General features: G+C 38.6%; 1 non-coding gene across 1 annotated transcript; it reads left to right on the plus strand.

Moving 5' to 3' along the window:
* The first annotated feature begins 432 nt into the window (after positions 1–432).
* Positions 433–539, plus strand: LOC122201470. The gene has a single exon (XR_006194182.1). It is a non-coding gene; the product is annotated as a U6 spliceosomal RNA (small nuclear RNA).
* The last annotated feature ends 12405 nt before the right edge of the window (positions 540–12944 follow it).

Raw genomic sequence — 12944 nt, forward strand, 5'->3', positions numbered from 1 at the left:
TTTTTTGTTTTGTTTTGTTTTTCAATATATGAAGTTTATTGTCAAATTGGCTTCCATACAACACCCAGTGCTCATCCCAAAAGGTGCCCTCCTCAATACCCATCACCCACCCTCCCCTCCCTCCCACCCCCCATCAACCCTCAGTTTGTTCTCAGTTTTCATAGTGGTTTTGTTTCAAACTCTTTTATAGGAGGCATCAGTCATGACACTCTAAAAAAAGGAATCAGGTTTGTTGAGGTATAATTTACATAGAGTAAAATTCACCCTTTTTAGATGTATAACTCAGTGAGTTTTGCGATATATGCAGTCACGTAAACACCAACCACTCTAGATATAAAATAATCCGGTTATCTCCAAAATGTTACCTCATGCTAGCCCCTGACAACTCTGAACCTGTTCCTTATAGTTTTGCCTTTTAAAAAATATCATATAGTGCTCATTTTGGCAACACATATACTAAAATTGGAATGATACAGAAAAGATGAGCTTGGCCCCTGAACAAGGATGACACACAAATTTGTGAAGCATTCCGTATTTTTTTTAAAGTCATATAAATTAAAAAAAATTTTTTTAACATTTTTTTTATTTTTGAGAGAGAGAGACAAAGCACAAGCAGGGGAGGGGCAGAGAGATAGGGAGACACAATCTGAAGCAGGCTTCAGGCTCTGAGCTGTCAGCACAGAACCCGATGCGGGGCTTGAATCCACGAACCATGAGATCATGACCTGAGCCAAAGTTGGACGCTTAACCAACTGAGCCACCCAGGCACCCCAAAAGTCATATTAATATTAAAGGGGATTCTTTGAATGGAAAGGAAAGACAAAAGTGACAAAGACAAGAAAGGAACAGAGAAAATCTCCAGAAACAATAACAGAACAAGTAATAAAAAGTCATATAAACGGAACCATATAGCACATAGCCTTTGGTCTCTGACTTCTTTGACTCAGCATAATGCTTTTGTGATTCGTGGTGTCATTACATGTATCAGTCATTCATTCATTTTCATTGTTGAGTAGTATTTTTCATTGTTGAGTAGCTGGATTTAACAAACTTTGTTTATCCATTCACCAGTTGGTAAACATTTGGGTTATTTCTAATTTTTAGTGACTATGAATGAAGTTGCCAGCAACAGTCACCTATAGGTTTTGTTTGTACATGTGTCTTCATTCCTTTTGGGTAAATAGCTAGGAGTGGAATTTCTGGGTCATTTGGTAAGTACATTTTTAACTTTATTAGAAGATATCAAATTGTTTTCCAAAGTGACTGTACTATTGTATATATCCACCAGCAATGTATGAGAGTTCCATTTGCTTCACATCCTCACTTGTGCTTCCTGTTGTCTAGCTTTCTTTCCTTATGGCCATTCTAATAAGTGGTATCTCATTGTAGCTTTAATTTGCGTTTCCCTAAAGATGTTAGCATGTTTACATGTGCTTATTGGCCATCCAAATCTCTCTTTTGGTGATGTGGATGTTCAGATTTTTTGCTAATTACATTGTTTTCTGGGGCACCTCAGTGGCTCAGTCAGTTAAGCCTCCGACTTCAGCTCAGGTCATGATCTTGTGGTTCGTGGGTTCGAGCCCCGTGTCAGGCTCTTTGCTGACAGCTCAGAGACTGGAGCCTGCTTCAGATTCAGTGTCTCCCTCTCTCTCTGCCCCTCCCCTGTTCGTGCTCTGTCTCTGTCTCTCTCTCAAAAATAAATAAACATTAACAGTTTTTTCTTATTACTGAGTTATAAAGAGTTCTTTAGACATTCTGAAGGTAAGCCCTTTATCAATTTTTTTTGCAGATATTTTCTCTTTGTGGTTTGCTTTTTATTTTCTTAGTAATGTCTTTGAAAGAACAGAAATTTAAATTTTTTATTAAGTCCATTTTGTCGACTTTTTATGTGTCTCAAATTTAAGAAATATTTGCTTAAATATAAAATCATAAAGATTTTTTTCCCATGAATTTTATAGTTTTGGGCTTTACATTTAGGTCTCTGACCATTTTTGGTTAACTTTTGTATATGTGGTGAATAAAATTGAGATTTTATTTAACTTCAATTTTTTTGGCATATAAATGTTCCATTTATCCATCACCATTTCCTCAAAAGATTACACTCTGTCCATTGAATTATATGGAAACCTTTGTCAAAAATCAGTTGACTAGATCTGTGACATATTTGTAGACCCTCTATTCTGTTTTATTGATCTATATGTCTTTATCTACTGGAATATCTCACTGTCTTTATTAGTGTAGCATTAGAGTAAGTCTTTTTTTTTTTTAAGTATAGTTGATGCACAATGTTACCTTAGTTTCAGGTGTACCACTTAGTGATGTAACAAGTTTTTATAATGTGCTGTGTTCACCACAAGTGTAGCTACCATCTATCCCATTCCACCCCTATTATAATATCATGACTATATTTCTTATGCTATGCTTTTTATTGCTGTGACTTACTTATTCCATAAGTGGAAGGCCGTATGTCCCTCACCCTTTACCCATTTTGCCTATTCTCCCACCCCCCTTCCCTCTGGCAACCATCAGATTGTTCTCTGTATTTATTGGTCTGATTCTGCTTTTTGTTTGGTTATTCATTTGTTTGTTTTAGACTGCACTTATGAATGGAATCATATAGTATTTGTCTTTCTCATTCTGACTTATTTCACTTAGCATAATACCCTTTAGGTCCATTCATGTTGTCTCAAATGACACAATTTCATCCCTTTTAAGACTGTAATATTTCATTGTTTATATATGCTGTATTTTCCTTATCCATTCTTTTTATTTATTTATTTTTTTTTTTTGAGAAGGAGAGAGAGAGTATGTGTGTGAGTTGGGGAGAGGAGGAGAGGGAGGGAGGGAAGAAGGGGGGAGAGAGAAAGAGAGAGAGAGAGAGAGAGAGAGAGAGAGAGAGAGCATCTTAAGCAGATTCCATGCTCAGCATGCAGCCCAACATGGGGCTCGATCCCACAACCCTGGGATCATGACCTCAGCTGAAATCAAGAGTCAGACACTGAACTGACTGAGCCACCCAGGTGTCCATTCATTCATCTACTGATAGACAGGTTGCTTCCATATCTTGGCCATTGTAAATAATGCTGCAATAAATATAGTGGTGCATTTGTCTTCTTGAATTAGTGTTTTCGTTTTCTTTGGGTAAATACCCAATAATAGATTTATTGGATCATACGGTATTTTTATATATATTTTTTAAATTTTTTAATGTTTTTATTTATTTTTGAGACAGGGAGAGACAGAGCATGAGCAGGGGAGGGGCAGAGAGAGAGGGAGGCACACAATCCCAAGCAGGCTCCAGGCTCCGAGCCGTCAGCACAGAGCCCGACGCGGGGCTCGAACCCACAGACCGTGAGATCATGACCTGAGCTGAAGTCAGACGCCCAACCGGTGGAGCCACCCAGGCACCCCAGGTATTTTTATTTTTAATTTTTCGAGGAAGCTCCATACTTTTTTTTTATAGTGGCTGTACTAATTTATATTTCTGCCAATAGTGCACGAAGGTTCCTTGAAATCAGTTGATGTTCTATTTTTTCAAAGTTGTTTTGGCTATTTTAGGTACTAGATTTTCTGTATTAATTTTAGAATAAGCTTTTGACTTGTAATTTCTGCAAAATATCCTACTGGAATTTTGATTGAGATTGATTCAGATATATAGATCAATTTGAGGAAAGTTGACATCTTCCCAGTATTGGGTCTTGCAATCCATGAATGTAGTATATCTGTTTATGTAGGTATTCAATTTCTTTCATCAGTGTTTTGAAGTTTTCAGCACATAAATCTTGCACATATTTGGTTATATTTATTTCATTTTTTTGATGCTATTGCAAATAGCATTTAAAAATTTAATTTCTGATTTTTCATTGCTAGTAGATAGAAATAATTGATTTTTGTATATTGACTTGCAGACTGCAGCCTTGCCAAACTCACCTATTCTAGTACCATTAAAAAAAAGTATATTATGTGGGATTTTCTACTTAAATGATCATGTTGTCTGCAAATAGTTTTATTTCTTCCTTTACAATTATTTTATTTCTTTTTCTTGCATCTTTGCATTAGTTACAATCTCCAGTATAATGATGAATAAGGGTAGTAAGAGTAAACTTCCTTGCTTCTTTGATTTTAAAGAGAAAAGCATTTCAGTTTCTTACCACTAAGCATAACATTAGCTATAGGTTTTCATAGATGGCCTTTATAAGGTTGAGGCAGTGCCTTTCCATTTCTAGCTTGCTGAAAATGTTATCATGAATGGATGTTGGATTTTGTCAATATTTTTTTTTTTTTGCATCTATTGATGTGAGGGCAGAGCATTTTGGTTTTAGTTCATTGACATGATTGGTTAACTTTCAAATATTGAATGAACCTAAATATTTGAATGTCCCCAAATATTTTGGGGACAACCTCAATTTGATTGTGTTATATAATCTTTTATATGTTGATAGATTCAATTTGACAAAATTTTATTAAGGATTTCTGTGTTAGGATTCATAAGATTCTCTTCCTATAATGTCTTCCTCTGTGTTTGCTATTAGGATGATGCTGGCTTCATAAAATGACTTGGGAAATGTTTTCTTCTATTTTATGTACACATTTGTACAAAGTTGGCATATTTCTTCCTTAAATGTTCACCAGTGAACCCATCTAGGCCTGAAGTAGTTTGTATCTTTCAAGGAATTTGTCCATTTTTCCTAAGCTATCAATTCATTGGTATAAAGATGTTTACAATATTATCTTATTATAATTTTAGTTTCTGTAGGGCTTATATTGACATCCTCTCTTTCATTGCTAATGTTGGTAATTTGTGTCTTCCCTCTTTTTTTTTTTTTCGTGATCAGCATGGCTAGAAGTTTATCAATTGTATTGATCTTTTCAAAGAATAACTTTTAGCTTCATTGATTTTTCTCTATTTTTCATATTTTATTGATTTCTGCTTTTATTATGTCCTTCCCTTTGCTTGCTTTGATTTTAATTTGATTTCTTTTTTTTTTTTAATTTCATAAATGGAATCTTAGATTATTGATTAAAAGACTTACTTGTTTTCCAATATAAACATTTAGTGCTATCTGTTTTTCTCTTGGCGACATCAATGTGAAAAATGAACTTGTTTCATGCTTTTTATTTTACCCAGTCTAGGTTGAATTGACAATTTCTAAATGCTTAATGACAATGTCTGCATTACTTATCATTGATTGGTCATAATCATTTTGGTCAGCAGGTCACATTTGAGTATCTCTGCTTTAGATAATAGAACCTGGGTTCTAACCCAGGTTTGCTCACCACATGGATTAAGTGGTGAGGGCTGGAAGGAGACTACTGCACCTGTAACCTGTGGGCCAGCCAACCAGAAAGAGAAAGAGACAGGCCTTGTGGAAACAGCAACTTTAATGCCTCACACACCCCCAGTAGAGAGAAATAGCTGTAAGGAATCAGACTCTAGCCCTCTCCCACCTTAGGGAGTAGCCATTAGGAGGAAGGACTAACTGTCATTCTGATATCCAAAAGAAAGTAGAAATTCTGTCTCCACAAACCTATATAAATAAGGAGAGAGACAATGATCCCACTCGCCTTGTTACTCTCCTATTACATCCACTTCCCTGATTTGCCCACCTTAAAAATCAATTATATTTAATTGTTTCCTAACTAAACTCACAGTGCTTAAGTGCTATGCATAAACTCAACCAGCTTGTTAGTGTTAACAAAGAGAGTGAGAGTTCTTGACTCTTAGCCTAATGTATTCTTTTCACAATAGTAAGTTTAAATTATCTTTCCCTTGCCTTTTAGCTTATAGTCAAAGTGAAGGTGTGTGTGTGTGTGTGTGTGTGTGTGTGTGTGAAAAGAAAGAAAGAGAGATGTGGATTTTCATTATTTAAAGGTTTTGATTAATCAACTTCTGGTTAATAGATATGAATATCATAACAAAGATTTCTGTATTAAGAAATAGGAATTTGGGGTGCCTGGGTGGCTCATTCGGTTGAGCGTCCGACTTCGGCTCAGGTCATGATCTCGCGATCCGTGAGTTCGGGCCCCGCGTCGGGCTCTGTGCTGACAGCTCAGAGCCTGGAGCCTGTTTCAGATTCTGTGCCTCCCTCTTCCTCTAACCCTCCCCTGTTCATGCTCTCTTTCTCTCTCTGTCTCAAAAATAAATAAATGTTAAAAAAAAAAAAGAAATAGGAATTTGAAGATACCATATTGTCAACAGTGAGATATGTCAGAGTCACTGAACTTTGGAGCTGGGATCTGTATGACTCAAAACTCTGTACTCTTTTCATTTTGTCTCTTTGCTTCTCACATGTGATTACAAGTCCCAAGTCATAAAGGCACTTGGCTGTCGAGTCCCAAAGGCATCATTTTCTTGCTGTTTTCTCAATTGCACAACACTTGCCCCCAGAGTACTGACCCTGGGACATAGGGCTCTACTGATTGCCCTTATTCTCACTTTACAAGAGGAACTAAGGTTTTCATGAAGTAGAGTGTTTGAAGCTGAAACTAGTGTTGAAAGAACAGTTGCTCCTCTTACTAAAGTGTCCCAAGAGCAAGGAGTCCATTTGCTTTCTCCTCCCAGCCAGCCTCCCACCCCCAACTCACACCCCTTTTACCAAAGCAAAGGAGTATGCATCTATCTGCATAGTCATTAAAATGCACCAAGTCTCAGAACTGGCTTTCTCTCCCCCCATTCTACTGCTTGACAAAGGATTTGTGACAAAAGACCTTCTTCCCGGTTTGTAAAACAGTTGTGTAAAACTCGGACTGTAAAGTCACAGTTGACTGCTTTAATGTGGAACAGCTGGGAGGGTGTAGACACACTGGCAGGTTGAGACAGGGACTGGGAATGGTCCCCCATTCTGCGAAGGGTCGACTTAGTCACACCACCTGCTGCCCCTATTATTTCAAGAGCAAACCAGTCATGACAGCCTCAACAGACGGACACACGGCACCAGACGGTGCAAGGGAAGTTAAGAAAAGATAAATTAAGTGATCAATAAAGATAAGGGACCTGCTCAGCAGTAAATGGTGCTGACAGACCAGACAAAACATGAAGCAAACGGGCATTTGATAATGTGGGGGGGTGTGGAGCTTAGCGTCAACCTTCATAGTATTGACATTTCGGACACCACTGGGACATTGGCAGTGGATTTTCCTGGCTAGGCTGACTTGAGTTGGAGGTGGTTGCCTTTATCTTTCCATTGTACATGCAGAAGAGTTCAGGGTCCATTTTAGAAGTGTACTAAGCTATATACATGGAGGAAGTCACAGCCGGCATTGACCTAAGCCAAACTAGATAGTGCATGGGTATGAAATTGGAGGTTTAAGGTCCACAAAGATGCCTCTCCTTTTGACTTATTTGAACATTCATTAGTTTGTTCACTCCATCTAATCTTGAACAAGCATCTATTATGGACTAGGCACAGTGCTAGGCCATACTAGGTATGGGGGTATGGTGGTTGTAGTGGTGATGGTGGTACAAAATTGCAGTCATTTCCCTGAGGGTGTTATAGACTAATGAGAGAGACACTCCCAACACCCCACCCCCAAACTAGTTTAGATATAATACTACCCTTAAGTAGTATAGTGGAGGGATGTACAACATGCCAGAGAGTGACTCAGTCTGCTTGAAGGAATCAAGAACATGTTTACAGAGGAGGGTAGGAGAGAGAAAGTCAAGGAAAGACATTTCTGGCAGAAAAACAAACAACACAAAAAACACAGATATGACAAATGTGGCCTTCCTTCCCAGTTCTGTATGTGAGGAATTCTCAAAACCACAGTCTACTCAAGGGTGAGTGATTTAAATAGTTTGGTTTTATTAATGTAAACACAAGTATATAGTAAAGGAGAATGAAAAGTCAAATTAATTTTTTGAAATCAACTCTAATGCTTCCAAGAAATTCTGGGCTTTTCTATAAGTCTGCTTCAGGCTTTCTCCCCAGATATTCCTGGGGCTTATGCTTATTCTTCTCTGCCATAAGTAGAAAGAGTCGAAACTTGTGTTCGATTTGATATAGCTAGAAAATGAGATGCCTGGAAGGGGAGGTTGGAATGGGCAGGAGAAGAGAGAAGGAACAGGGCTGGTCAGAGGAGGTACAGCCATACTGAGAAGATGTCTTGATGCCTCCTGTTTAGATGGAGTTTTACAATATACAAAGTACTCTTACAGAATTATTTCGTCTGACCTTCATCATGACCCTACCAATGACTTTTAAATGGGGATAACATGGGCATATCTGTGGACATTGTTGTTTAATATTTGAATTCAAGAAAGGCTCTCTGGCTTTTGTAAGAAGAATGAACTTGATGGAAAGAGAGGACAAGCAACTACAATTATTGAGGGCCTACAATGTGCCAAACATTTTAACATTCATTATCTTACATGGGTTTGGCCACAGCTGGCAGAAAACTCAAAATAAAATTAGCTTAAAGAGGTGGATTATTTTTAATTATTCATAAGGTTATTCAGAGGTGGTCTTTGCAGGGCTGGCACGGGAGACCCACTGTCTCAGGATTTAGGCTCCTCCAGCTCTCTGTTCAGTCTTCCTCAGGGGCCAAGGAGTTTGTTGAGTTCTAGCCATCATGCCTTTGTTCCAGGAAATAGGAAAGATTAAAGAAAGGCATGGGACACTTCTAACTAAATCTTACTGGCCCAATTTAGTCATGTGACCCACAGCTAGCTGCAGAGGATGTTGGGAAATGTAGTCTTCTAATCAGGCAGCAACATGCTCAGATAAAAAGGAAGAGCATGGATCCTGGGGTTGACAACTGGAAGGTTGTTTTTTTTTTTTAATTTTATTTTTTATTTTTTAAAATTTACATCCAAATTAGCATATAGTGTAACAATGATTTCAGGAGTAGATTCCTTAGTGCCCCTTACCCATTTAGCCCATCCCCCCTCTCACAACCCCTCCAGTAATCCTCAGTTTGTTCTCCATATTTATGAGTTTCTTCTGTTTTGTCCCCCCCCCGTTTTTATATATTTTTTATTTCCCTTCCCTTATGTTCATCTGTTTTGTCTCTTAAAGTCCTCATATGAGTGAAGTCATATGATTTTTGTCTTTCTCTGACTGATTAATTTCACTTAACATAATACCCTCCAGTTCCATCCACGTAGTTGCAAATGGCAAGATTTTATTCCTTTTGATTGCTGAGTAATACTCCATTGTGTGTGTGTGTGTGTGTGTGTGTGTGTGTGTGTGTGTATACACACCACATTTTCTTTATCCATTCATCCATTGATGGACATTTGGGCTCTTTCCAGACTTTGGCTATTGTTGATAGTACTGCTATAAACATGGGGGTGCATGTGTCCCTTTGAAACAGCACACCTGTATCCCATGGATAAATGCCTAGTAGTGCAATTGCTGGGTCATAGGGTAGTTCTGTTTTTAGTTTTTTGAGGAACCTCCATACTGTTTTCCAGAGTGGCTACACCAGCTTGCATTCCCACCAACAATGCAGAAAAGATTCTCTTTCTGTGAATCATTGCCAAAATCTTTTGTTGCCTGAGTTGTTAATGTTAGCCATTCTGACAGGTGTAAGGTGGTATTTCATTGTGGTTTTGATTTGTATTTCCCTGATGATGAGTGATGTTGAGCATTTTTTCACGTGTCGGTTGGCCATCCGGATGTCTTCTTTGGAGAAGTGTCTGTTCATGTCTTTTGCCCATTTCTTCACTGGATTATTTGTATTTTGGGTGTTGAGTTTGATAAGTTCTTATAGATTTTGGATACTAACCCTTTATCTGATATGTCATTTGCAAATATCTTCTCCCATTCTGACAACTGGAAGTTTTGCCATGGAATTATCACCTAGGTGTTCAGAGAAGGTAGATGATTTGTTCCAAGTCACAAAACCGTAACACTGCAGAGCTTAGATTCAATTCTAGTTCTTACTGAATCTGAATCTGATGCTGCTTCTACAGTTGTGCTCCACTTGGACATGGGCTCATGATACGTAAGAAATAATAAAATTAAAGCTGAAAATTAGGAGTACATCGAATAGCATAATGAAGATCTGAATTGATGATAAAATAAAGCCATATATTTGAAAATATATCAAACCATCTATTTAATAATAATAATTAACAACCATATCTTGAATCTTGGCCACATATAAAGCTTTATTCTACATTAGCCCATTCATTCTCCCAAATTTGGGAGATAGTTATCATTTGTTCTTATTTACAGATCAGGAACCTAAGACTCAGAGAGGTTAAATAATATGCCCAAGTATGATTCTCTGTTCTATTTTTATGCCATGCTATCTCTCAGTGTATCACTAGAAAATAAATATTTTGATTTATGGGTTTTTATTTATCTACAGTTTTTCTAAAATATTACTATCATTAATCCAGAACTGAAAGGAACCTTAGTCTTCCTATTCAATTTCCTTTTCATTGATAGTGAAGACAGGAATGTAACAACAGCAACAACATCAATGACAGTGATTATAGTTACAGTACATTGGGTGCTATAAGGTAGGTGAGTCTCCAGCCTTGTCTCCCAATGCCTACCTCCACTCACCATCTTCCATGACCCCTGTCAAGGGAAGAAGAATTGCTAAACGAATAACAAGAATCTAAAACATTGAATGGGCCATGGCTGTCAAAAGACAAAGTCACTATGCTAAAACACTGCTACCGTTGGGGCAGTAGGTGGAGCATCTGACTTCAGCTCGTGTCATGATCTCATGCTTCATGAGTTCGAACCCCACATCTGGCTCGCTGTTTTCAGCAGGGCCCACTTCGGATCCTCTGTCCCTCTCTCTCTCTGTTCCTTCCCCATTGCACTCTCTCTCACTTTCAAAAATAAATAAATCTTTAAAAAAACAAAAAACAGTGCTACCATTTCCTCCTACCTTTGTGTGATAAGCAGATCTAGACAGGGCCTGGCACATCAGTGTGGACCCAATCATCTCTCCTTTTCTTCCTTTTCCGCCCCACCCCTCCTTCCTCTGCTGCTGCTTCCTTTATTTTTTCCTCCCTTTTTCTTCTTTCCAAACCCGGACAACTTTTCCTTTTTCTTTTCTGATTTTTTTTTACTTCCTTTTCCTGTGAATCCCCTTGAAGGTAGATGATTCTCAGGTTGAATTTTGGGAGGAGAGTGCAAACGTTCTACCTGGTTGTCAAGCTGAAACCATGTGCTCCAACAAAGCTTTTCCGAAACTCAGAACAAGGGTGTGCCAACAGCTAATGCCAAAAAGGGAACTTTGATTTCCATCTGCTTTTGTTCTTCACGTGTTTAGCTCCCTCAAAAGGAGGGGAGATTGCAGGGCAGGATTTGGTGCTGCCTAGGCTCCTCACTCTGATATTATCAATTCATCCCTCACCCATAAGAAGAGTTTACCATGCACCTGGCTCAGTGTTCAGCATTTCATGTGCAGGATTTCACATACTCCACACACATCAGCCATCTAAAGGTACTCTTATTACTGAAGAGGAAATCAAGATTCACAAAGTGAAGGACTTGCCCAGTGCATGACCATCCCACCAGGATCAAAAACCAGGTCTGTCTGACTGCAACCCTGCTCTTTCTGATGGCATTTCTCGATCCCCTCCAATGTGCAAAAGGAGCCCACATGTGCCAGTCAGCCCTGGCCTTGGAGCTATAGCAATCCTAGATTTCATGGAAGATCCCCAGTCTTTTACAAGCTGTTCCGGTCATGACCATCCTAGTCTTTGGTTAATGCTTTGCATTTGTGAGATGATTACAGTCCAAGCTGGCCATGGAAGTATTTCCTTTTATGAACTGGCCTCCATGACTCTAGGCCTAAGAAGGCCATGGTCCATTAGTGCTGTCAGATCTTCTCAGTAGGCACACCACATCCAAGCATGATCTCAGCAAACAACTGCAAGTGTTATGCCAGGATGTGGAATGCACCAATGGCAGCCATCTTATGCTTCACTTGGCTCTGTCTTCCTCTAGCCAAGTTTTTCTTAGCAATTTCTGGGCATCTTTTTCTTCCTCACATGACAATTACTTATCTAAGTAAGTGAGACACTGAGACATTGTGGAAAAGCTTATAAAGGAGTGCCTGAATCATCAGTCCTAATCCATGCTCTTCTCCCTGCTAGCTTTGGACTTCTCCAAGACTTAACTTCTCAGCACACCAGTGTCTTCAGAGCTTAATAGGGATGACAAAATGCTATTGAGCTCCAGCGAGTTAGTAATGCATAGCAGTATCTTGTGAAATAACCAAACAAATGACATTTTTTGGGTAATATTTCTCACTCTAGAATCTGAGCTTTTTGAGAAAAGAGATCTGTTGCCAGAGAGAATAACACCTAAACTACCAAATTCTTTTAAGAATCAAATGAAAACCTCTCTGTAAAGCACCCAACATGGAGCCTACATAAAGAGGTGGGAAATGAATATTAAATCTCTCCCACCAACCCCTTTGTTTTGTGTCTCCAGCTCTTAGCACATATTAAACTTTAGCACATATTGAGATAGCAGTACAACATATGGATTATGAACAACAGCAATAACAATCATTATTAATACTCGTGCAGACTCTGTGCCAGGCAGTATTCTAAGTGCTTTATATATATCTACTCACTTAATCCTCATAATTGCCCTTCTAGGAAAGTCCTGGTATTATCCTCATTTTACAGATGAGGAAACAGACAACAAGAGGTCACTTACATTTCCCAAGGCATCACAGCTAACACCTAGCAAAGCCAAGATTTAAACAAAGACTGTCTGGCTCTAGAGTTAAAAGCATAGATCACAGACCATGTGTTCAATTGCAAATGATCAACAATTCTTTATAGCTCTTCCCATTAAGAGTCAGACTCTATTTGCCCACCCATTGAGCCTGGACTGACTTTGTGACTTGCTTCGATCAACAGAATGAGTTCCGAGCCTGGACCTCAGTAGGCCTTGTAGTTTCTGTTCGCACCGTCTTGAAAGGCTGCCACTATCTGAACAAATTGGCATTAGCCTCCTTAAGGT

Source organism: Panthera leo, chromosome D1 (genome assembly GCF_018350215.1).
Source record: "Panthera leo isolate Ple1 chromosome D1, P.leo_Ple1_pat1.1, whole genome shotgun sequence".
In the NCBI taxonomy this organism is placed as follows: Eukaryota; Metazoa; Chordata; class Mammalia; order Carnivora; family Felidae; genus Panthera; species Panthera leo.